The 23,182-nt window shown below is 33.7% G+C and overlaps 1 protein-coding gene across 2 annotated transcripts in view; it reads right to left on the reverse strand.

Moving 5' to 3' along the window:
• LOC150101300 (neuronal acetylcholine receptor subunit alpha-10-like) overlaps window positions 1–23,182 on the reverse strand; it is a 337,428-nt gene that overhangs the window by 88,421 nt on the left and 225,825 nt on the right. The gene's annotated exons all lie outside the window — the stretch shown is intronic.

Below are 23,182 nucleotides of genomic sequence, written 5' to 3' on the forward strand. Positions count from 1 at the left end.
TGGAAAAAGAGGCAGCGGTAGACCGTCAATGAGATGGATGGATGGCGTGTGGGGAGTGACTGATCTTCAGAGAGTTGAGGCTGTCAGAAAAGCAAACAACAGGACTACATGGCGAGGCCTGGTGTGGAACATCACCGAGCATTGGAGTGACCATACGGCATCTGTAGATACCCAGTGAACATAGTAGTAACAGAGTGGCTATTTTTTTTTTCAGAAGCCAGCAAAGCAATTTACTGTTTTGTTTGCAAATTGTTTTCTAAGTCAAATAATAGCTTAATGAAGGGTTTTAATGACTGGAGAAATATAACACAAACCGTATGTCATCACGAGCGTTCTACTGAGCATACGAGCGATATGCACATATCGTAATAGAAAATCAAATTCTGAAAAATAGTGGAATTGATTCTATATCCACGAAACAAATACAATCTGAAGAAAATTATTGGGGAGGGAGGTTTTAAAAAGAATAATAGCTACTATTAAGTTACCGAGTAAACTAGGACTAGCATTTAGAGGCAATACAAATGATATATTTTCTGACTCTTGAGGAAATTATTTATCGTGTTTACATTGTTTAAGTGAATTTGATGATTTTTTGAAATCATCAAATTCACTTAAACAATGTAAACACGAAACATCACATCAAAATTGATGGAAGTTTTATCACTTGGCTATGCTACCAATTATATATTTGGTTTTTAATCCTTCATCCAAGTGTAAGAAAACAAAGTTTGCGCCTGAAGTATTCTCAGGACTGGGGCACCCCGTGGCAAAGGTGATATAACTTCTCATCACTTGCCTTAGTATCCCATAATGCCTTTATTGAGGTCTTATCAGTGGGACAGAGGTGGTGATACTAAGGTGGAAGTAATGCAGAAGTCATATCACCATATACCATTGCCAAAAGGCGTCAACACCTTATTATTAAAATTCTCTGGATTAGAGATAGTTGATGGAAGTTTTTTCACTTGGCTATGCTACCAATTATATATTTGGTTTAATCCTTTATCCAAGTGTAAGCAAACAAAGTTTGCGCCTTTAGTATTTTCAGGACTGGGGCAACTTTGATATATGGAAATATGACTTCTCCATTACTTCCACCTTAGTATCACCACCTCCGGGTCTGGCTCCAACTGATGAGACCTCAATAAAGGTCGAAACCGGTCTGGTAAGTGACCCTTCCCTTAATGCATAGCATTATACATGTCCGCAAAGAGATGTGCTTTGCATTATGGGATACTTTCTAAGGCAAGTGATGAGAAGTTATATCACTTTTGCCACGAGTTTCCTCAGTCCTGAAAATACTTCAGGCACAAACTTTGTTTGCTTATACTTGGATAAAGGATTAAACCAAATATATAATTGGTGTCGCATGAAAATGTACGCCAACTGTGGTTCTGGCAGATCAAATTATCTTTCTTACCACACTTATGATGAATTCATAGCGTTAATAGCTAATAAAACAAGAGAAATATTAATATCAGAAATTAAGGAAGCTGCTTATTTTGCAATAATACTCGATTCGACGCCATGCGTGCCCATAATGACCAACTAACTATTATATTTAAATATGTTACCACAAATTCTAACATCAGAGAAACTTTTATCGGATTCATCGGTATTACACTACACAATTCCTTATATTTAGAAGAGATAGTATTAAAAAAATTAAAAAATTTATCTTTGGAGAGAAAAATGTGCAAAGGATAAAGCGATGATAACACTGCCAATATGAAAGGTGTCTATACAGGTTTACAAGCTAGGCTGTATAAACATAGTCCCTTTGCACATTATATACCGTGCTCTAGTCATTGTTGAAATTTAATTGTGAACTGTGGCGCGGTATCTTGTCAGGAAGCAGTGAAATATTTTTGTATTAAAAAGCTCTTCACTGGCTGAACATTTTGACAATTCAGAAACAGCAATTTTATCAGTTGTGTGGGACAAAATTTTACAACGAATAAATTCTACTAGTACATCTCTACAAGGTCCGGATATGGATTTGTTGTTAGCTAATAATTTGTTACAGTCTATAGTTGAGTTTTATTTTAGATATAAGAAATAGTTTTGCTGATTTAAATGAAGTAGCGAATTTATTAACAGATAAGACAAAATTTAAAGATGAGAAGGAAAGTGAAAAAATGAAACATAAATGTGTGACGAAGTTTCACAATCTAACGATGAGATTATATTACGTGGGAAAGAAAATTTCATTGTTAATACTTTTGATGTCATTTTCCATAAGTTAATCTTGGAAATTAATGAAAGAGCAAATAGCTGTTTTAGATATATTTGATATGTTTGACATTTTTTTTTTTGAAGAAAGATATAGATCAAGACTAGTATTAACAAAATTTTAAAAACTTATGGGACTGATATTGATTCAGAAAAATTTATTCAAGTTACGCAATTTTTAATAATTATAAAGGAAAAAAATTCTTCAATTAAAAATATGTACAGATTTATAAATGTTGGGTTAAGGTCTACTTTTGCGAACGTAGAAACAATTTTAAACATATTTTTAACGATGCCTATTTCAAATGTAAGTGCTGAACGCTCAATTTCAGTGTTGAAACGAATAAAAATTGTTTAAGAAGCAACTTGTACCAAAATAAAATAACTGACCTATCGTTATTATGCAATGAATCAGATGTAATGAACTCGATTAATTATGATGACATTATAGATATATTTGCTAAAACCAAAGCCAGAAAAAAAAGTTATTATGGAAATGTCGACTTTGCGTATGAATTTGATTAACTGAAACAGACTTGTTCTTTTGAGGCCTCATAATGATTTTGCGCGTAGGGCCTCCAAAAGTATAAATGCGCCCTGATCGCCTTATTCCTTTATCTCCTTCAACATGAATTGACTATTCTTGGCACACTTCCAGCCGCGGATCTTGCATCTGTGGTCAAACAGCATATGCAGGTAGAAAAGAGCATAGTTGTGTATTATGCTGACCAGGCTCGTTCCGTACAGGGGTGCAAAGAACCCGGGTGGCACAATTTAGGGGCGGTATAATCGAACACGTTCATAAAAAATAGGGAATAAATAATACACGTAACTGTTTGTGAAAGGGGTGCACAAAAATTTTACCCCCAGGCAGAGCAAACCCACGGAACGGTCCTTATGCTGACTATACGAGCATTCACATATAACTTATTTTTTCCGCTCTTCGCGCACACACATAATACTTGTTTGTTCGTTTCGCAATTAATATTTATTTTAAAGTATTTACATTTCTTTTTGTAAATCCAACTCCCTGTTTTGGCTCAAACTCATACTCTTCATTGTTGTAGTGCAGTGTTTCTCAAAGTGTGGTACGCGGATGCCCGGGGGGTTCGCGAAAGGTCTTCAGGGGGTTCTTGGTAATTTTCGACTATGCATCATTAACGCATGGAATAAAATTTAAGTTTGAGATCGTAAAACGTTCCTATTGTATCACTGAATAAGGTACAGAGACATCTGCAGACTGTGTAATATATTTCTCAACAAATAGTTGCAATTAGAGACAACTGGATAAAAACGGCACTAACTAATGAATCGTATGACCCCTCCCACATAAAATGCTGTATAGTAGACAATCAAAACCATATGGTGCACCGGCAACATAGTTTTGTTTGAGTGAACGTGTTAAAACTAAGAAATATATAGTGAATGTGTTTCAGATATTATATAAGGAATTCGGTTGAAGAGAATTAGCATTTCAACCGAACTGTCGGCTTGCCTTTGTCAATTAGTAGCGCGATCTTTTGTTAATACCGCACCAATCATATGAACGTCTTCATAGCTGCTTTATCTCTACTAGCCTACCATTGCTGTCTGTTTCGAGTTCTGCTTTCACTAGCCATTTGTTGAAGGATTGTTCGTTAAATACGGTAATTTTTTTTAGCTTTCAAATTCTTAAGTATGGATCACTGATTAAAGACTGGATTTTTAAAATGCGCAAAAGAGAGGAACATAGTAGATACAAGTAGCTGTCAGCAACAAGAAAATGTTGATATTGTGTCTGGATCAAGTGAAATTGATAAGTGTGTGTCGTCTGACATCTCTAAAGAACCAACTAGGAAGAAGATGAGAAAACTTCGTAAGTACCATATAAATTACTTGAAATGAGGATTTTCATGGACGGGAAATGAAGAGGAACCTATTCCATTATGTGTAATTTGCGGTGAAACCTTAAAAAATGAAAGCATGAAACCATGTAATTTAAATCGCCATTTTGAATCGAAACATAATGAATGCAAGGACAAACACTGTCGACTTTTTTCAAAATAAACTAAAACATTTAAAAGAATCTCAAAAAGTGATGTCGATCGTGTCAGGAGGTGAACAAATTAGGCTTTAGAAGCTTCATATAGTGTGTCGCTATTAATAGCAAAAAGTGGTGCAGCAGAAACAATTGGTGAAACTTTGGTCAAGCCTGAAGCAAAAATAATAGCGGAAATTATGATCGGAGGTAATGCAAAAAGATCTTTTGATCGGATTTGCCTTTCAAATAGTACCGTTCATCGAAGAATCACTGAAATGGCTGAAAATATAAAACAAACATTGTTATCCGATATACGTAAGAGTCGTTATTATGCGTTGCAGGTAGATGAATCCACTGACATTACAAATTTTGCAAATCTTCTAGTGTTCGTTAGGTACGAAAAAAATCAAAAAATTCATGACGACCTTTTATATTGCCAACCCTTCCCAGAACATACAACAGGAGAAGAAATATTCAACAATATAAATACCTTTATGCATCAAAACAAGCTTGATTGGAAAAGTTGTGTTGGAATAAGCACGGGCGGAACGAAATCCATGGTAGGATCTAAAAAGGGCTTGTTTCAAGGATTCAAGCTGTTGCACCAAATGCAAAGTCGACACACTGCTGCATACACAGGGAGGCTTTGGCTACACATATGATGTCTACAGACCTAAGAAAAGTTCTTGATGAAGCTGTAAAAATCATAAATTATATTAAAGGCCGTCCTCTAAACGCCAGACTTTTCTCTCAACTTTGCAAAGAAATGGGAAGCAACTATACACAACTTCTTTTCCATACCGATGTTCGTTGGCTTTCTCGTGGAAAAGTCCTTACTCGTTTATTTGAACTTCGGAATGAACTACAAGTTTTTCTTGATGAAAAGTTTGAATTGAAAAAGCATTTACGTAATTGGAAATGGCTCAGTCAATTAGCATACCTGGCAGATATATTTACTGTATTAAATAGTCTTAATTTATCTTTACAAGGCAAGGAAATTTCTATATTTCATGTCCAAGATAAAGTGAACGCCACGTTGGCAAAAATGAAGTTATGGCAAAAGCGGGTTGGTAATGGAGAATTTGACGCGTTTCCATTCCTTCATGAATTGCTCGCAAGTTCAAATGAACAAATTGATGATGATGTGAAAATTACTATCATGCAGCATTAAAAAAACTTACAAATGAATCTAGAAAAGTATTTCCCTGAATTGGACATTAATATTGAGTGGATAAGATACCCTTTCAATAAAAACAAATTTATGCCAAAGGGTCTATCGTCAATAGAAGAAGAACAACTTTTAGAACTAGCTTCTGATGATTTCCTAAAAAATAAATACAGCGAGAATACGTTATCATCATTTTGGCTACAAATACAGAATGAATTTCCTGAATTAACAGATAAAGCTCTAAGGTTCATTTTTCTATTTCCAAGTTCATAAATCTGTGCGAAGTTGGATTTTCGGCCCTTGTAGATATTAAGACGAAGAAGAGGAATCGCATTATAGATGTCGAACCGCATCTGAGATTGAAATTAACAACTATAGAGCCAAATTTTGTTGAAATTTTATCTCACCATAAGCAACTTCACTCCTCTCATTGATGATAAATTATTTCAAGTAAGTAAAACTTTATAATATCTTTATAAAGGTTTGTTCTATTTAAAAAAATCATATTTTTTGTTTACATGAACATATAAATTCAAATAAAATAGATATTTAATTTTTTAATATTTTCAATTAATTTATTAATTTTAATTAATTATTTTTTTTAATTAATTAATTATGGGGTACTTGGTAATAATGAAAATTTAAGAAGGGATCCGCGGATATCTGAAGTTTGAGAAACACTGTTGTAGTGGAATCCCCCTTCAACATACAAGACATAAGTTTTCAAGAAATAATCAGATCGGAAACATTGCAGCGTATAAACTCATTGCTGCCTCTTTTTTTTTTCTTCCCTCCTTCTCAGGGCAAGTTGTAGCGTCCATTAACTATTGCGAAATCCACAATTAAACGGCATCCGAATGCGTGCCAATGAGAATGAGCCAGTGACATGAACTGATTTACAGCATGAGAAATGTCAAGCAAACAATGAAGGAGGGAGCCCAAAAGGCTTCAACTTGCCATTGAGGTTGTTATCAGCCTGTTGCCTCCCACTCGTCATCATCCAGCTATTTCCTCTTATTCCTGTGATTTCACCGATCCACTCCATTCTGTTTTCCTCCTCTGGATTTTTTATTCTATCTAGAAATCAAAAACTTCATAAGGGCTGTCATCATTCATCCTGGCTATATGACCATCCCAGTTCCATTTGGTTTGGCTTTTAATTTTTGTCATTCTCAATGCCTTGATTTTTTCTTTATTATTATTATTATTTAAGTTGATTTATTTTGTTTTACTTGCTCTGCTTTTAACATACAAAATATCCAGAAGTTTTTTTTTTTCTTTTTCAGGGACCATTGGCACAATCCTCAATAGTTTTTGTCAATAGATTTTGTCTATTTTTGATGGATAATTTTTGTCCCAGACAGGCATTTCAGGCTATCAGGTCATTAATTATCCAGATTATCGATTGCTACTTCATTAGCAAGCTTAAGTGCAATGAGAACTTCCATAACTCATGTAGCTTTCACAATTACTGACACTTGCTTAGTAAAGATTAAAGTTGTTGAGTTACCGGCATAGTTTTGAATTCTTCTAACATCTACTAATTTTCCACTTAAGGAATGAGTAAATTTACTATGAAAATGTATCAGGACAGAAGGAACCTAAAGGCTTTCATATTGGCATCCAATGCGATATCCAATATAACAGATATCAGATTATACTCCAAGTATCAATTACGCTATAATCATTACTCAAATAACTAACGGTTCTTTTTGGAGTTCTTGTCTTTTAAGTAGCGCACCGACACATCAATAAAGCCCAAAGATTCTTCCCACTTGGTACACAATCATGATGGTATTAATTTACTGACACGATCTTTTTCTCTCCGTTTCAAGCTGAGAATTACCTTAATTTTCATCATTATATCATCATAACGCTAATTACGGTTATAGACCATGTTGGTCTATTCCGGTCTCGTTGTCCATCCAGAGAAACACGTTACTTTCCAAGTCTCAATCTAGATTTTCAAATATTATAAAAGGAACAGAGTACGCATGTTGTGTTCGATGGAACTTCTAAATCGCCTGCCCTCCAAGTAAAGCATATTATCTAATTGCAAGTCACTCTCCAAAGTTTCGATAAGGTTTCTGGTTTCTATCATGGAAAACAATTTCAACGGAATGTCCATCCTTAAAATATTTCTGAAAATTAGTTTAATCGGTAATCATAATTAAAATTATGAGCAAAATCACAATTAAATAATAACAAATGCTTCTGTCACTCCAGCTTCAGCAAGTAGTAACGGTACGTACCACTCGATCATTCGCTTGTTATGCTCAATATTTATTAAAAATAACTGGATGATATTTTCAGTCGATTAAAGGATCTATTTTTTGTATGCTATGGTAAAACATAATCAGTACTCGTTGTTTATAGTAGATCACATGAAAGCATGTAACAAAAAAAGGAATTTCATTCTTTATTAAGAAGTGGATTACAAAACACAATATAAATTGCAAAAGGTCTCCCAATTTCTTTCAGAAATGCCAATTTGGAATAAATCCATGAAATGCAAGCCGGGAGAAATTCTCGCAGCAGTATCTCGGAAGATATTCTGCTGGGTTTTCGGTTTATCACTTCTACTTACCGAAGAAATGCATTTAAGTGAAGGACTCATGGGTAAGCCTGCACTATTCCAAGAACTACACAGTAGTCCTTTGAGGGCACACCTACTGGCCATATAAGGGGATTATATTGATGATTGATGATATCCTCTTTCTCTCATCACCTTTTCTTTAGTTCTTCATCTACAGCATTCCTTGAGCTTTTATTGCATTTGACGCTTCGCGTGCACAAGGTCATTCCTGGCTATCTTATCTATCATGCAGTCAAGTCAACACGAGTTAGGTTGTCTGGCTGAAGAGTATATTTTATGAAGAATTGCGCTATAAAGGGCAAGACACAATTATGCTTAATTTATTCCCACTAACAAGCAATAATTTTACGTATGCTCTAATAATTCGCGGTGTTTACTGTAAGTTGAATAAGTAATATAAAAGATCCGGCTATCTTTCCATCCTTTTTTTTTTTTTTTTTGCAAAGTTTTGCCCATAAAATAGATAATTTTTCTTTTCTCAGAATTCGGCTAACAGAAAACAAGCTAAAGATATTAAAACAGCAGTTTTTTACTACAAAATCTCATCTGTGTCATTACACGCTAAAGTTCTATAACCGAGCCCTCTTGTTGTCTATCATATTTCTCCCTCCTCTCCGCAAATGGGCTGTCATCAAGCAACTATTCCCAGTCTGTCGTCATGTTGCAGTCACCCACACAAGGGGAAAGAATGAGAAGTAAGTTTGGCAAACTGCTGCCAGACTAATACTGTTGACTAACGATCCATTATGGGTCGTTTTCTTCGTGGTCGTTTACAAACTTCCTTAAGTTCAGCGTGCACGAAGAAAAGGAGGCAGCTAAACAACTGTAGACGTATGAAAAGGAACTTTTAAAATTTCAATAAACGTAGGAGAGAGCAACTGGAAGGAGAAAACTGTCTTATGTAACTAAACCGTTTGGACTGTTTCGGTGGAGGATATTAATGTTGCTGTCAGACACTGAGTTATAGCTTCACGAAATGAAATGGTCCCAAAAGCAGGTGCCATCAATCACTAAAATTTCATAAGTCATCCTTATAATTAAAATTTTCTCGCTCAGTTTTATGCCTGAAAGAACCTTACACGTCTTCATTAAATGAGGTACAGAATTGCAGTGTAGCCAGCTGTTAGGTCTTCTTAGATCGTAACTCTGCTCATTGATATAACGTTATTTTACTCGGATGACTAAGAGGCAGAAAAATTGATGGTATTTCATTTTAAAGGTAATTTCAAAAACATTACTGTCCTATTCTTTTCGAATTAATAAATTGCAGCGTGGAAATATTAACTAGATCGCTGATCCACTATATATTAGCTCGAATTAAACGAATGTCAACGTATCACGCGTAGTAGAAAGCGTCGCAGATGCTTCTATGCCAAACTAATAACAGTATTAGAACTAAAGGAAGTAATAGTATTTGAAATAAAATTCTATAGTAATAATTCACAGTACTAAAAGACTCCCAGATTAGCTTTCATAACCATAATTTCGAATAAACCATATGTCTAAATACATATTTCTCTAGTTAAGGAATGAAAAACCAGAGTTTCCGGTAAGAAAACTCCAGAACTAACTCGTTTTCAACTGAAACATCCCTGATAGAGGTTGTTCGAGTCCTAGACAGGATTCAAACACAGGTCTTTCAGGTTAACAGCTTCGTCTAAGCCGACTGAGCTGTAGTCATTCTTATCATCCATTTGATTATTCTATAATCAAATGAATGACAAAGATAAAATTTTATTTTATTATTTTTGTAAAGGATGGCTTATCCCACATATTCTATACTACCCGATGCATGATATTGAATTATCTCCGAAGCAGTTAAAGTTCCAACGTCAGTGTATTATGTGTATAATTAGAGGCTTCTTTAGTAAAGGCATTTATTTCATGGAAGAAAACCCGATTTACCAGGGCCTAAATTGGCCCTCCCTTTAATTTTCTAGGGTACTTTATTGATTTCTATTTCTTATATAAAATACAGTATTCACAATACCAGAAAGGTTCAGGTAATTAGTCTTCTTGGCTCAATCGGATATCACTCCATGTGGTGGCCACCATATTCATGTGTGTGTGTGTAGGAATCTCTCATCCTGAGATTTTTATTTATTTAATAAGGTCAAAGCACCTTATGGTAACTTGTTTTGGTAAAATACTTATAAACTCTGTATTACTTAACCTTAGTATTTCTAAGCCTGGCTCCCACTGATGAGACCTCAAAGGTCGAAATCGGTCTGGCCCCCTAGTGGCCCCTTGCCTATAGTGCATAGCATCATCCATCTCCTAAAGGAGATGGCTTTGCATTGAGGGTAAATATTAAGAATAGTGATCAGAGCTTATTCCACATTTACCACGAGTTGCCTAGATTTGTACTACTTTATAGGTCACTTAGACTTGCACCATGCAGGTGCAAACTCGACTTATTTGTCTGTTTGCTTACTTGGGAAATGGAGTAAAACCAGGTTTAAAATAGCTTGGCATCTTTAACATATATATATCAGGGGCGAATATTCCGAGTGTGTTAGGTGTGCGGTGCTCATCCACGGAATATCAGTATCACCGAAATTATATTTTTGCATTTATTTCCATTAAAGGCTCACCCAATTGTTTCTACAATATACTGTACTAATGCTTCATTGTCCTCTTCACGGGATAATAAAGCATTAGTGCTTCATGAAGAAGGCGCTTTTCGCCATGCAAACATTGCGTCACATTCGCGTTAATAGCCCTGGTGTGCTTTCAAAATGCATACACCTTTGAGCCATTCGAAAAGATGTCAAGAGGGCGGTACGTGTCAAATTATTAGCATTGTATTATTTTTAAACCGCTAAGAAGGAGTGACTAGGTGAGCTTAAATTTGGAGCTCACTCAGCACCTAGCGGCTGTGATTGGTTATTGTGTCAACCAATCCAATTGAATGTTGTCACTTGTCATGAGTTGAGAGATTATCTGATTGCTTTATTACAAACAGCTGTTACACATGTTTTGTGGAACTGAAAATTTGAAAGTGGATGTTAGGAGAAAAATGCTAATTGTTTTTTTCTTTTGCTTGTGCAGTATAGCATCTGTTGAGGTTGCAAAGTTTTTTAACAGTATATAGAGACACTTTTATTCTAGTCTTTGGAAACAACAGACAGTAAAAAATATCTATTCCTGAATAAAAATGAATATTCTGTGTATTATAAGACATTGATCTACAACAAAATACCAGCATATGTGAGATAAGACAGAAGAACCGCTGATACTAAAAAAAAAATTTTTTTTAATAAAAAAACTGATGAATTTAGGATTCCCAAAAGTGTGGATAAATCTGATAAAGATCGGATGCTATGTATACTGAGTCTCAGTAAACAAAATAAAATTCTTAAAAAACGGAGCGAAATATACATAACATGTGCGACAAATTTTATGAGATGATTTGCTGCTCTCCATCAAACCATATTTATTCCTGCCATACTCTCTCTCTCAGAATTTTTTTTTAATTATGCCATCATAAATTCACTTATTCATGTTTAGAATTTATAGGATCGTGCTATTCGCTCTACCCAGCAACTTATAGGACACACATATCACAAATGATAATTATTAATTATTCTTTACCATTAATGAAAGTGTTTCTACTCACACTTATTCCTTCCTATTCTCACATGTCTTATAAATGATGGTTCACATCTTTCAGTATTTCAAATATACCAACCCAATATAGCATTCTCCTGCATTATTGTTTTCTAATCAATCATAAAACAGATTGTCCCGCCCCCACTCTATGCAGAAGTATTCAAAGTTATCTGCAATTAATTGCACTGGACCAATTAAGATGAGTGCTGATGTGCTATGTCCTCTCAAAACTTTCATAGATCGATTAAATGCAATCCCACGGTCATGGGCATCCACGGGGGGGGGGGGGGCACTTCCCCGGTATCGATTAAAAAATTCCACAAATTATAATCGTAAAATTGATTGAGATATGTAATCTTACACCCTGGACCCTGGGAATGCTTTGTCTGTCTTAAAATTTTATTACTGCAATAAAACACGTGTTCCTGTTTTTAGTTCATCTTTTTCTAATTTGTGAACAGAGACCGGTTAGTTTGCCCTCTGTGTCTAGTAAGTTACAGAGTGAAGTGTGAATTGTAAATTTATAGTGAAACAAATTTAAACAAAAAAATACATTTTTAAAAGGTAAGTGTATATAATTTAATATTATTTTACTTGTTAGTTTTATGATTTTTTTGCTTTTAAACTGAAATAATTTAATTTAGGATTAATTAATTAGTTGATTTTTAATAAAATATGCTAGTCAATATTTTAATATATGAAATTGTGCTAAGAACTATTAATTCTGAATACCTTATTTCCCCCAAGAATTAAAGATCGTTAAAATCGATGCAAAATGAAAGTAATGTATTTATTTTACATCGAAAATAATTACAGAAAAAAAGGCTAAAAGACGTTTATAATTATTTAATTAAATCAATAATTATAAAAGTTTGTTGCTGTAATTATTTGTCTCCAAGCTTCCCTCCCCCTCCTGCAAAACATGACAGCGCACCCAACCGAAATGATCACGTGATGCCACTGATATATACATGTATCGCTCAAAATTTTACTTACTTATAACTGTGTAAAATTTTTGTACTTGACAAGAAATTATATTTCTTGTCAAGTACAGCATTCTTTGCAATCCAGTGAAACGGCTTGCAATGTGATTCTCGAGATGTTACTGGAGATTAACAAGTCTGTCATTAAAATATCGAATGGTGTTGATGCATTAATATTTTATTTTCAAATTAAATGAATTGAAATTTTGAATGTATTATAAAGGGCACAAAATTAAACACACCTGAATATTTTGGAGGTAATTTCAGTACAGTGCTGAGTTTAAATTCTAGAGGAAATTTAATGGATTGGAAAAACGTTGAATGACGAAGACTACATGTGTATGGAATTATGAAATAACAGAAGTAAATACCAATTAGATGAACCGAATTAAAAGACAAAGAATGAAATTTATGAATTCTGAAAGCATCAGCAATGAAAACGGAAATACAAGAAATATAGTTAACCTAACATGGTGTGCTGGTCATTTCGGCGAAATTGTCATCAGATAGAAGAAAGTGAAGAACGTTAAGAGTTAGCTTCATAGCCATTGATATCTGATCTGGCACGACGGACTGATTGGATCTGTGGACGCTTATCTCGAATCGGCAATAAATCATTCAATTTATTGCAGATTCGTCATTTTTTAACTACTGTTCTAGTTGTGAGATGGCATTTTGTAGTTTATCCACGCAGTTTAGTCGTTGCTAATCTAGGTCTCAGAGAGCGTATCATTATTATTATTATTACGTGACACCTCCAGGGAGTCCATGGACACATCGTGGGAGGGCACACTGCTCTACTTCGCTAAATACATCTCATCCTACCCACTACTACTTAATTCTTCAACTATGACACCTACCATCCATGCCATTTATCGCCAATCATCATTAGTATTTTTTGTCTGTAAATTGCGCGTGTTCTGAAGGCCAATTTGTCTGTAGTGTCGTCTGTGTATAGGGCCGTTGTGGTGGCAACTGTATGGGATGGCAACCATTTAGATGGCGACAACAGATGGGTGACGCCTGTTGTGATTTTGCGTTTAAATAATCTAATTTCCTGCAGTTTTACTCGGATATTTTGATGTAAATTTCTAGCGAGAATTTGGCCTCTTGAAGTTTGAAACGAAGCTGACTGTGCCATATTTTGTCGAATGCTTTGACAACGTCTAAGACGACCCCCCCCCCTGTGCTGCTTCCAGTTGTACGCTGATGTTCTCTACGACTCTGAGACATTGTTGTTCATTGGGGATGAGATGTAATTCTGTACTAACTTTCTACAGTCTTGTTAGTATTTTTGGCTATTTTTTCTAGGCAGGGCAGCATGCTGAATAAACGATACAAATATGGGGGGGGGGGATATGATTAAATCTGGTTAAGGTTAAATTTAAAAAGGCTTATTTATGGATTGACTTTCCTCATATTCGGCAGAGAAATGTGGCTAAAGGAGTTTAAAGAATGCAATAATTTGTTGTATGTAGGGTCGAAATTACCAACACTGTACAAATATCGTCAATAAATCTATTGTAAAAGGAGATGCCAGTGGGGATGGAAGATGAGAGGAGTTGTGCTTCCATGTGGGAGAGAAAGAGTTATATCAGTTAACTGATAATGATTGGAAGACCGAAAACTTGTTACGTACAAGGATAACCTTGTACGTAACGAGATATCCTTAGCAGTTGTTTGTGTAAACTAATACAGATCCTACTTCACTTTATTTGTACAGGTAACGAATGATAATTGATATTCACATCGTTTTCATATCGTCAACTGCGTTTAACGATTAGTGTCGTAAAATCCGAAGCATTGAGGTTCAGACTATCATCACGTAGGTTATATCTATTCAACAAACATTCTGGTTCTATAAAAGTGTTATTCCCTTCCAAAATAGTTCAGGTCTAAGAGTGTTCCGAAAGCCTCTCTTCTCAACAACGGAAGATCACATAAACCCATAATATACAGTACAAAAGTGCAGCATTCCCTTGCTAAGTGTCTGACAAAGGAATATGAAGTAAATTCCATGATCCAGTGGATTACAAAGAATAAATATGGCATTAAATATCAGTGATTACACAAAACGTACGTGCTTGTCTCCAAAATTAGGGGGGGGGGGGTGAACGATTGGATGAAACTAGCACTCGATATTCGAGAATGATGAAATGGGTATTGATCATTGTAGGGATTATAACAGATCTGAGGGATTGATGGTCTTTTTCGAAGATCTTTTAGAGTTAATGATATTAGTAGTACAATAATGAAAACAGCCAAGCACGTCAACATATATTTAGAGAATTATAACTACTACATAACGGCTATTTACTACTACATAACGACTCCATAAAACTAGGCAGCATTTTGCAAAACATTAGTTATGATAAAGTTATCTTAATTGGTGATAGTAAACATTCTTTCGGAAGCATTCAACCGTTATTCACTGGATTATACTGACTATTACCTGCTTATAGTCTTCAGCAATATATGAATATTCCGACCAGAGAATTCAATGGCGTTGTATTTGGATCATGCATTCATTAAGAGGCACAGTACAACTAAAATTCAGCCAACAGTGTTAAACCAACCAATCACAGATCACTTGAGCGTTCAAAATCCATTAGCAATCTGAATACCAAGATATATCTCGACAGCATCCAGTACTCTAGAATAAACTCTAGCGTACTAAAACATAAATGAAGTACGGTTTCCTGGGAACAGATAAATTTTCAAACCAATGTTGATGATGCAAATTCCTTAATATATTAAATACTGCAATAGAACCCTTAACTGTAATTTTCCAAGGAGGCAGGATCAAACTGATTAAATCATGGGTCATACAAGACATAATACATTGTATAAATTTTTCTCAAAAATGCATCAACAAACAAACGTTTGTTGATAAATTTGCTCCTGTCTTATAATTATATGCAAGTAATTGTATTGATATAATCACCTTTAAAATGTGCTCTAATTTATTGTCTCAGTAATATTAAAAAGTAGAGTGTATTAATTATCGAAATAGATTCAGTGGTTCCTGTAAACTAGTTCTTCAAAAAATTCAAGCCACGTGTTGCGTCAACCGCCATTCTCACCTTGACGTTACCTATTAATCCTTCAAGGTCAACAGTCGAGATATATCCAACGCTGATTGTAAAAGCTGTAAAGGTAAGATAGATGAAAATGAAGTACTTCAATGTTCTTTGGAATGTCGTGAATATTGTCATCCCGTATGTATAGGAGTAGCGGAATCTAAATTTCGTAAAATGTCTAAGGACAAGAAATTAAAATGGAAATGTCAGATTTATATTAATAGTTTTCCTAAAAATGACCTTGGTACTCAAACTAAACTAAACTAAATAGAAGCAATGACGGTTTGGATTTAACCAAGGCAATAATCAACGATGACGGAGAAGCTGATGTTAGGGTTTTCCTAAGAAAATTCAGGGAACAGGTATTGGAAGACCTAAATGCCAAAGTAGAAATTAAAGATGATAACTACGCGATAAGAAGAGAAATGGAAACTCTATTTAAAGCAGAATTAAATGATCGGAAGGCATCATTGGAATATAGCTTTGCATGCGATCTTAAGAACAAAGCCGAACGCAATGAAAAGCTAATTAATGACCTCTGCACTAAAAATACTGAACTAACAAACGAAAATAAAATACTAAAAGCCCAAATGAATGGTCTGAAATGGGAAGTTAATGAAATTCAGCAGTGCTCCAGGATGAATAATATCGAAGTAAATGGTCTACCAGAAGCTCAGAATGAAAATTTGCATACTATTACTGAAAGATTGGTAAATCTACTTGGAGTAAAAAAAGAAGGTATCATACACGTCCACAGAATACCCACTAACAGAAAAACCGACATCAAGCCAGTTATTATTCAGTTAGAAAGCAAGATTACCAAAAATGGTTGATGGAGGCAAGAAAACTCAAGATTACAGATCAAAAAATTGATGAACAGTTAAAACTCGTTTCCATCTACATAAATGAAGATTTGACTAAACTTAATAAGCAACTTCTTTATGAAGCAAAACAAATGAGAGCAAGTGGTGCAGTTAAATATGTATGGGTAAGAGATGGCAAACTATTCATGAGAAAGAACGACAACATTAAAGTGATAAAAACACCGGACGATCTCAATGAACAAAGAAGGCAGTAAATCTAAATGTTATCTATGAATAATTGGAGCAATATAATCCTAATGGATTTAGGATTTAACATGAATAATTTAGATTCTTATACACCTGTAAACTGTAAAAATCTATATAATTTAACTTCTGTTAAGACATTTTCTGATACTACTATAAATTTATCCAAGAATTTCAATATATATCACGTTAATATTAGATCTATAAGGTCAAATTTTGATAATTTAATGTTACGTTTTACAGAGATCCAATCATATATAGATGAACTAGTCTCAAGTGAAATATGGATCAAACAGCTTGACGTTAAATCATTATTCTCTCGCAGATTACGATATGCATTATGATTGTCGCGATTATAATCGTTCAGGTGGATTAATTCTATATGCTAAAAAAATATTTATAAATTTTACAGACTGGAATTAAAATTGCAAAGTGCTGAAACTGTAATGATTTACGATACAGCAATGAATATACTTATAATTGCTATATACCGTGCATGCGATGGCCTAGTAGATATCTTTCTAACAGAGCTAAATAATGTCTTAAAAACCTTAAAATATGACAATGTCATACTAGTGGGGGATATAAATTTGGACCTTTATAAGAGTAATAGTAAAACTGAAGAATATAAAAATATATTATTTACTCATGGGTTTCTTGCTTACATCGATGGCAATACGAAAGAAGCGTACAACTCGACTAGTTGCATTGATCGCATATTCATAAGAAACAGAATGGCCTATGAGGTATCCACTGCAATCTACATTAGTAATATAACAGATCACCATTCGATACTTTTGAAACTATCTATTCCTGATAGTGTTAACATGAGTTGCACAGGTAGTCAGAATAAATTTGTAATTGGCACCAATTATAAAAAATTTGAAAGATACATAAAACATTATCAACTACCACAAACTGACTTATTAGATACAAATCAGTTATATGATGAATTTATCCAAATGATTAAATATGCAGACAGTAAATCGCAATATCATAAAATAGTTACTACAAAAAACGACGTTCACACACACTGGATAACAGATGAACTAAAAAATATGATAAAGACAAAAGAGAAGCTCTACTATAAGTATAAAAAAATCCATACAATTTAAATTTTGAATATGACTATAAAAATTTCGTTAAACATCTAAAGGGAAAAATAAAACAGACAAAAGAACATTATCTGCTATCGAATTTTTTTTTTCTTGTTGTAATGATAAAAGTAAAGAATGGAGGTTGGTCAATATGATAATAGGTAACACAAAACAGAAAACGGAGAATTCCCAGAGGGCAATGACATCACTGATATACTTAACAAAATGAATAACCACTTTGTGTTTTTAACCCTGCGGAAAGGGCAAAGTATGTCGGTCACCTTCCGTGGATTAAGAATTCTATGAATCTACATGCAGTAAACGAAGATGAAGTGAAGAGTGTAGTAATCGGATTAAAAAAAGGGAAAAAAGTGGGATGTGACATAAATGTTAAAAAGTTAAACATTACATTAGGCATAAATTACAACTCTTTACAAATATCATTAATAAATCATTTGAACATGGTAAATTTATAGAACACTTAAAGACTGCTTCAGTTGTACCGTTATTTAAAGGAGGAAATAGAAATTAAATCAAAAATTACAGACCAATATCTATACTATCCACAATCTCAAAGATTATTGAAATTCTAATTAAAAAACGCTTAAATAGCTATTTAAATACAATATCCTTATACGCAACTAATCAATATGGGTTCAGATCCGGATGCAATTTAATGAAAAAGCGCTATTGGAGTTTCATAAAAAGGTGGAATAAATGAAGGAATGCACACGGCTGCTGTTTTTCTTGATATATCTAAAGCGTTCGACTGCGTTCATCATGACCTATTGCTATTGAAAATGTCCAAATACGGCATTAGGAGAATTATTAATGACTGGTTCAGATCCTATCTGAATAATAGTAAACAATATACCAGCTATGATATATTTAAAAGCACAACAAACATAATAAAATACGGAGTCCCACAAGGGTCGGTACCAGGACCCATCCTATTTATAATATATGTTAATGATCTATGTAAATACAAACTTTTTGGCAAAATGATATCCTTGGTTGACAATACGGCTTTAGTATACACCGAAACAACCCTTGAAGATCTAAAAAATCGGATTAATAGCGATATGTTAAAACTAAGTATATGGTTTAGACAACGGATTTAACATTAATACCGACAAAACGAGATATTTGTATTTTACATTAACAGACAAATTAGATCACAGTATAACTATAAAATGGCATGAAAGGAAATGTAGTGATACTCTAAATTGTAAATGTAGCTTAATCAAAAAACAAAAACCGTCAGGTATTTGGGTCTCCATATCGATAGCAATTTATAGTGGAACTCCCACACCACTTTCTTAACAAAGAAGTTTAGGTTCATAATTAACAGAATATATTATATTAAAAAATTTGTAAATGCAGCATTCTTAAGATGTTTATACTATTCCTGGGTAAATTCCTCACTGCAATGTGGTATTACCTGTTGGGGAGGAGACTATTATAACAAACTGCTTCCATTAATAAGAATACAAAGCAGAATAATTAGAGCCATAACTATTACCGACTTCGCACACTCAACCAATGATCTGTATATGGTTCATAATATTCTACCATTTCAGAAACTATATATCTATGGTTATCTATTATATGTAAAAAGAAACACTGAAAGTTTCTTGGTATATAATGTAGACTATGGACTGCGCTGCGGTCGAAACACGCTGGAGGTACCGAAGGCTAACAAAGATATTTTTCATAAATCTTTCGAGTACATTGCGACGAGCAGCTATAATAAACTTCCGAATGAAATTAAATCTATAACCTCAGAATATGTATTCAGAAAAAGATTGAGAAACTACCTTATGGGATTAAAGAATGTTGACAATTATTTTAAACGTATAGTTATAAGAGATCATTATAACTTATATATCATAACCAATTAAGGTATTGATTTACAAATTGGTTCATTCAATTAGGTATTAAAATATCAACATGTGCATTATTATAACCGGTAAGGGAGTCCTCTTAGATGTGGTCCCCGGACTCTCAGTGTCTGTTTTGAGCTAATTACTTTTCTAGTAACCAGTATGGCTACGGGCCTTGGATACACATATTTGCATTAACTAACTTACGTTACTCTAAACCAGTTACTTATCATAACTTTGAAACCATTTGAAATATATTATATTCTACTTCCGTATATGAGGAAACTTTTTATTAACCATAATAAAATAATAGCCAAAATAAGTGTTAGTACCAACAGAATATGATAGTAATACTTGAATTTTATTTTGTAACATTGTACTGTGCATTGAATTATATTGTGAAATATTGTCATAATTATACAAGTTGAATAGTATAATATGTATAATTTGTATACGTGATATGAATAATAAAAACTGTTAAACTGTATAAAATCGGGCGTTAGATGTATTTAAAAGCAAAAAAAGAAAAAAAATTCACACTGAATACCACGAGCATTTGTCAAACATTACAGGAATCAGGTAAGATATAAATTGAAAGCATCCGAGAACCAATTCTTCAGACGCTTTTCGGTGAAAACAACAACATAGATTTAAAAGGCGAAAGAACGTGTAGTAGATAAATGGAATAATTGCTTCAAAGTAGTCAAGGAAGATCGTGTGAATAGCGCCAACAGCCCATCAAGGAATTGCACTGCTAAAAGAAATGGGACTTCTGTATTCAAGTTTTCTCTACTTGCCGGAATGAAATCCAAAATATTATAATGAGATTTAAAAATTCTTCGACCGCGGAACACGATGGTATATATGTCAGCAACTTGTACGAGAGTGTCAGTTATATTTATTAGAGCCTTCACTTTCTATTCTTCACTCGTCCCTGATGACTGGCACGTTTCCAATAAAATTTTGTGAAAACACCAGTTCACAAAAAGGGATGCAGAAATGATCTTAAAATTTACATATCTGTCTCTCTTTTCCCAGTTTTCTCTAAAAATTTTTGAGAAATTGGTATAAAAATATGTTAGTATTTATTTACTTATTTTAAAAAAGAAAAACTTCTTTAAGCAGCTTGGATTTGAACGGAGGCAAAGTACCTGGCACGCACTGCTGAACTTCGCAAGCTTAGTTTATGTTAATTTATCAGTTTTTACGCTTTAACTATATCAACTAATACTTCTTTAACCATACCAAAAACTGGAAACTACGGGATTTAGAGGTCGTGCTCTTGCCTGCATTATAAGCTATTTTAATATCTAGGTCAAGCAGTACAAACACACAAAAGTTACAGCAATTACACAAAAGTGATATAAACGCCGTTACAGATTCTGTCAATGAAAAGCAAAGTATGTATAAACACAAATCCGGATACTCTCACAATACTGTAAGTTTATTAGCGTTCCTAATAGCTAATAAACTTATCAAAATTGATGAAAAAAAATTATAATTTTTTGAACTATGAAATACACTATTAGTAAAACCAGATTTCATATCTACGAGTATGTACCACGACATAAGTGGAATTGTCAGGAGGCATGAAATATATAATCCTAAAATACCCCCCCCCCAAAAAAAAAAAAAAAAAAAAATTTTGAGATCCTATTTAGTCCCAAAAATCTATTTTAAAAAGCAGTTTGAAAAAAAAAAAAAAAAAAAAAAAAAAAAAAAAAAAAAAAAAAACGGAATATATTCTTGCAAAGTAACTAGTTGCTTTAATTAATTTTATTTTTAGTGTTGCTCATTACTCCCAGCTTATTCTGCAGAACTATTAACAGTTTCATTATGTAAAATTCGTTAGAAAAACACACTTTTTCTAGACAGGCTGTGTTATCCGAAATGTACAACAGCGCTCTCTCTCGATATTTTTAGAGGAATATGCGCACGTCTTCGACGGATAATCCAGATACCGCGCAGATACACTTTTCGCTTCAACACATTTTTCACTATCGTCTTTTAAATTTATTATTCATACGATGGTATAAAGAAACCCGGATGGACAAAACTGCCTACGAATGTGGAATAAATAATGCACATATTTGAATTCTCGATGACTGCTTATATTGTAATCGCAGAATAACAAAAATGCCATGCGTTTAAAACATGTAAGCTTGAGAATGGTGGGAACTATTCCTGAAGAATACTGTGCATATAAAAGTGGACTATAGTTTCACAAAAAAAAAAAAAAGTAGAATTTTATTAATAGTTTACCAAACTACCGAAATGGTATAAAGAAGAGGAAAATATATACATGCTTTTTTTCTTCCCCACTCTTGGAAGGTAACAGGAATCAGCAGGTGGGAATCTACAATAGTTTTATCTCACAAAACAATCAAAAGTTCCATTTTCTTTAAAAAATTGCAATAGCACAGGGTGCATTTTAATACTATCTTGAAATACGATGTTTGGATATTTTCTTATCTAACTTCTGTTTTATGCATTTATAATCTACAGATGTTTCTTCACTTTTGTTGTTTTTAAGCCGCTCTGGGAAAGAACTGAAAAATTATAATTCATCTTGCACAATCAGTAATTGTGGCAAAGCCTGAATATTTTGCGCAGACGTCGAGATGATTTTTTTTTCTTCTCAATTATATAAGCAACAATCTAGAAGCAACATGAAGAAAATGAAATAACAGAAACCTAAAATAATTAACAGGGTTTAATTTTAATAGGCAAAAAAATGTATTTTTTTTTAGAATTAAACTTTTCTCATAAAGCATATATCTGTCGTTTTTGTTTGTTTTCGGGGTGTGCAGGAAATTTCAGTTGGATCAACGTAATTGCGTGTAAATACGTCAGCATTTTAAACTAGATTTGTTTTTCATCTAAACACAGTTTTGTTAGAAAACTCACATATGAAACTTGAAGCACACAAGTGGGTTTTTAATTACAATCATGCTGAATTCCTCTGCATGTATTGCTCATTATTAACCATAAAAATGAACCATTACGTTGTTGAACATCAGGGAAATATTTTTCTTGGATTAAGCAAACGCTTTAAGTGTATACTTAATCTTTTATAAAAAATTATGCAAATTTTGTAACTTTTTTCCCTCCTTAAGCTTGTAATCCAAAAATAAAGCTTATTCTGGCTGTGTATTTGTAAAGTCGACTACCTGAATAGTGCTCATTACAACAACCATCAACGAGCAGGGTCTTTTGGGCGATGCAAGTACTTATGTACGAAGAGTCAGTAAATTTAATTAAACTGGTCTTGGGCTTCTCTTCTTCACGAAGCTGTTAATTATTATGCAAACACCCAAGGATATTATAAACAAAACAGCTTGCTAATGCATTCTGCTCCATATGTGTATTCATTCACAGTCATTAATCACATATGTTTAGCTTTACTAACATAAATCCATAAAGATCTTGACAAAGTAGCAA

This window comes from Typopeltis vanoorti, chromosome 11 (genome assembly GCF_054136105.1).
Source record: "Typopeltis vanoorti isolate ZY-2024b chromosome 11, IOZ_Tvanoo_1.0, whole genome shotgun sequence".
In the NCBI taxonomy this organism is placed as follows: domain Eukaryota; kingdom Metazoa; phylum Arthropoda; class Arachnida; order Uropygi; family Thelyphonidae; genus Typopeltis; species Typopeltis vanoorti.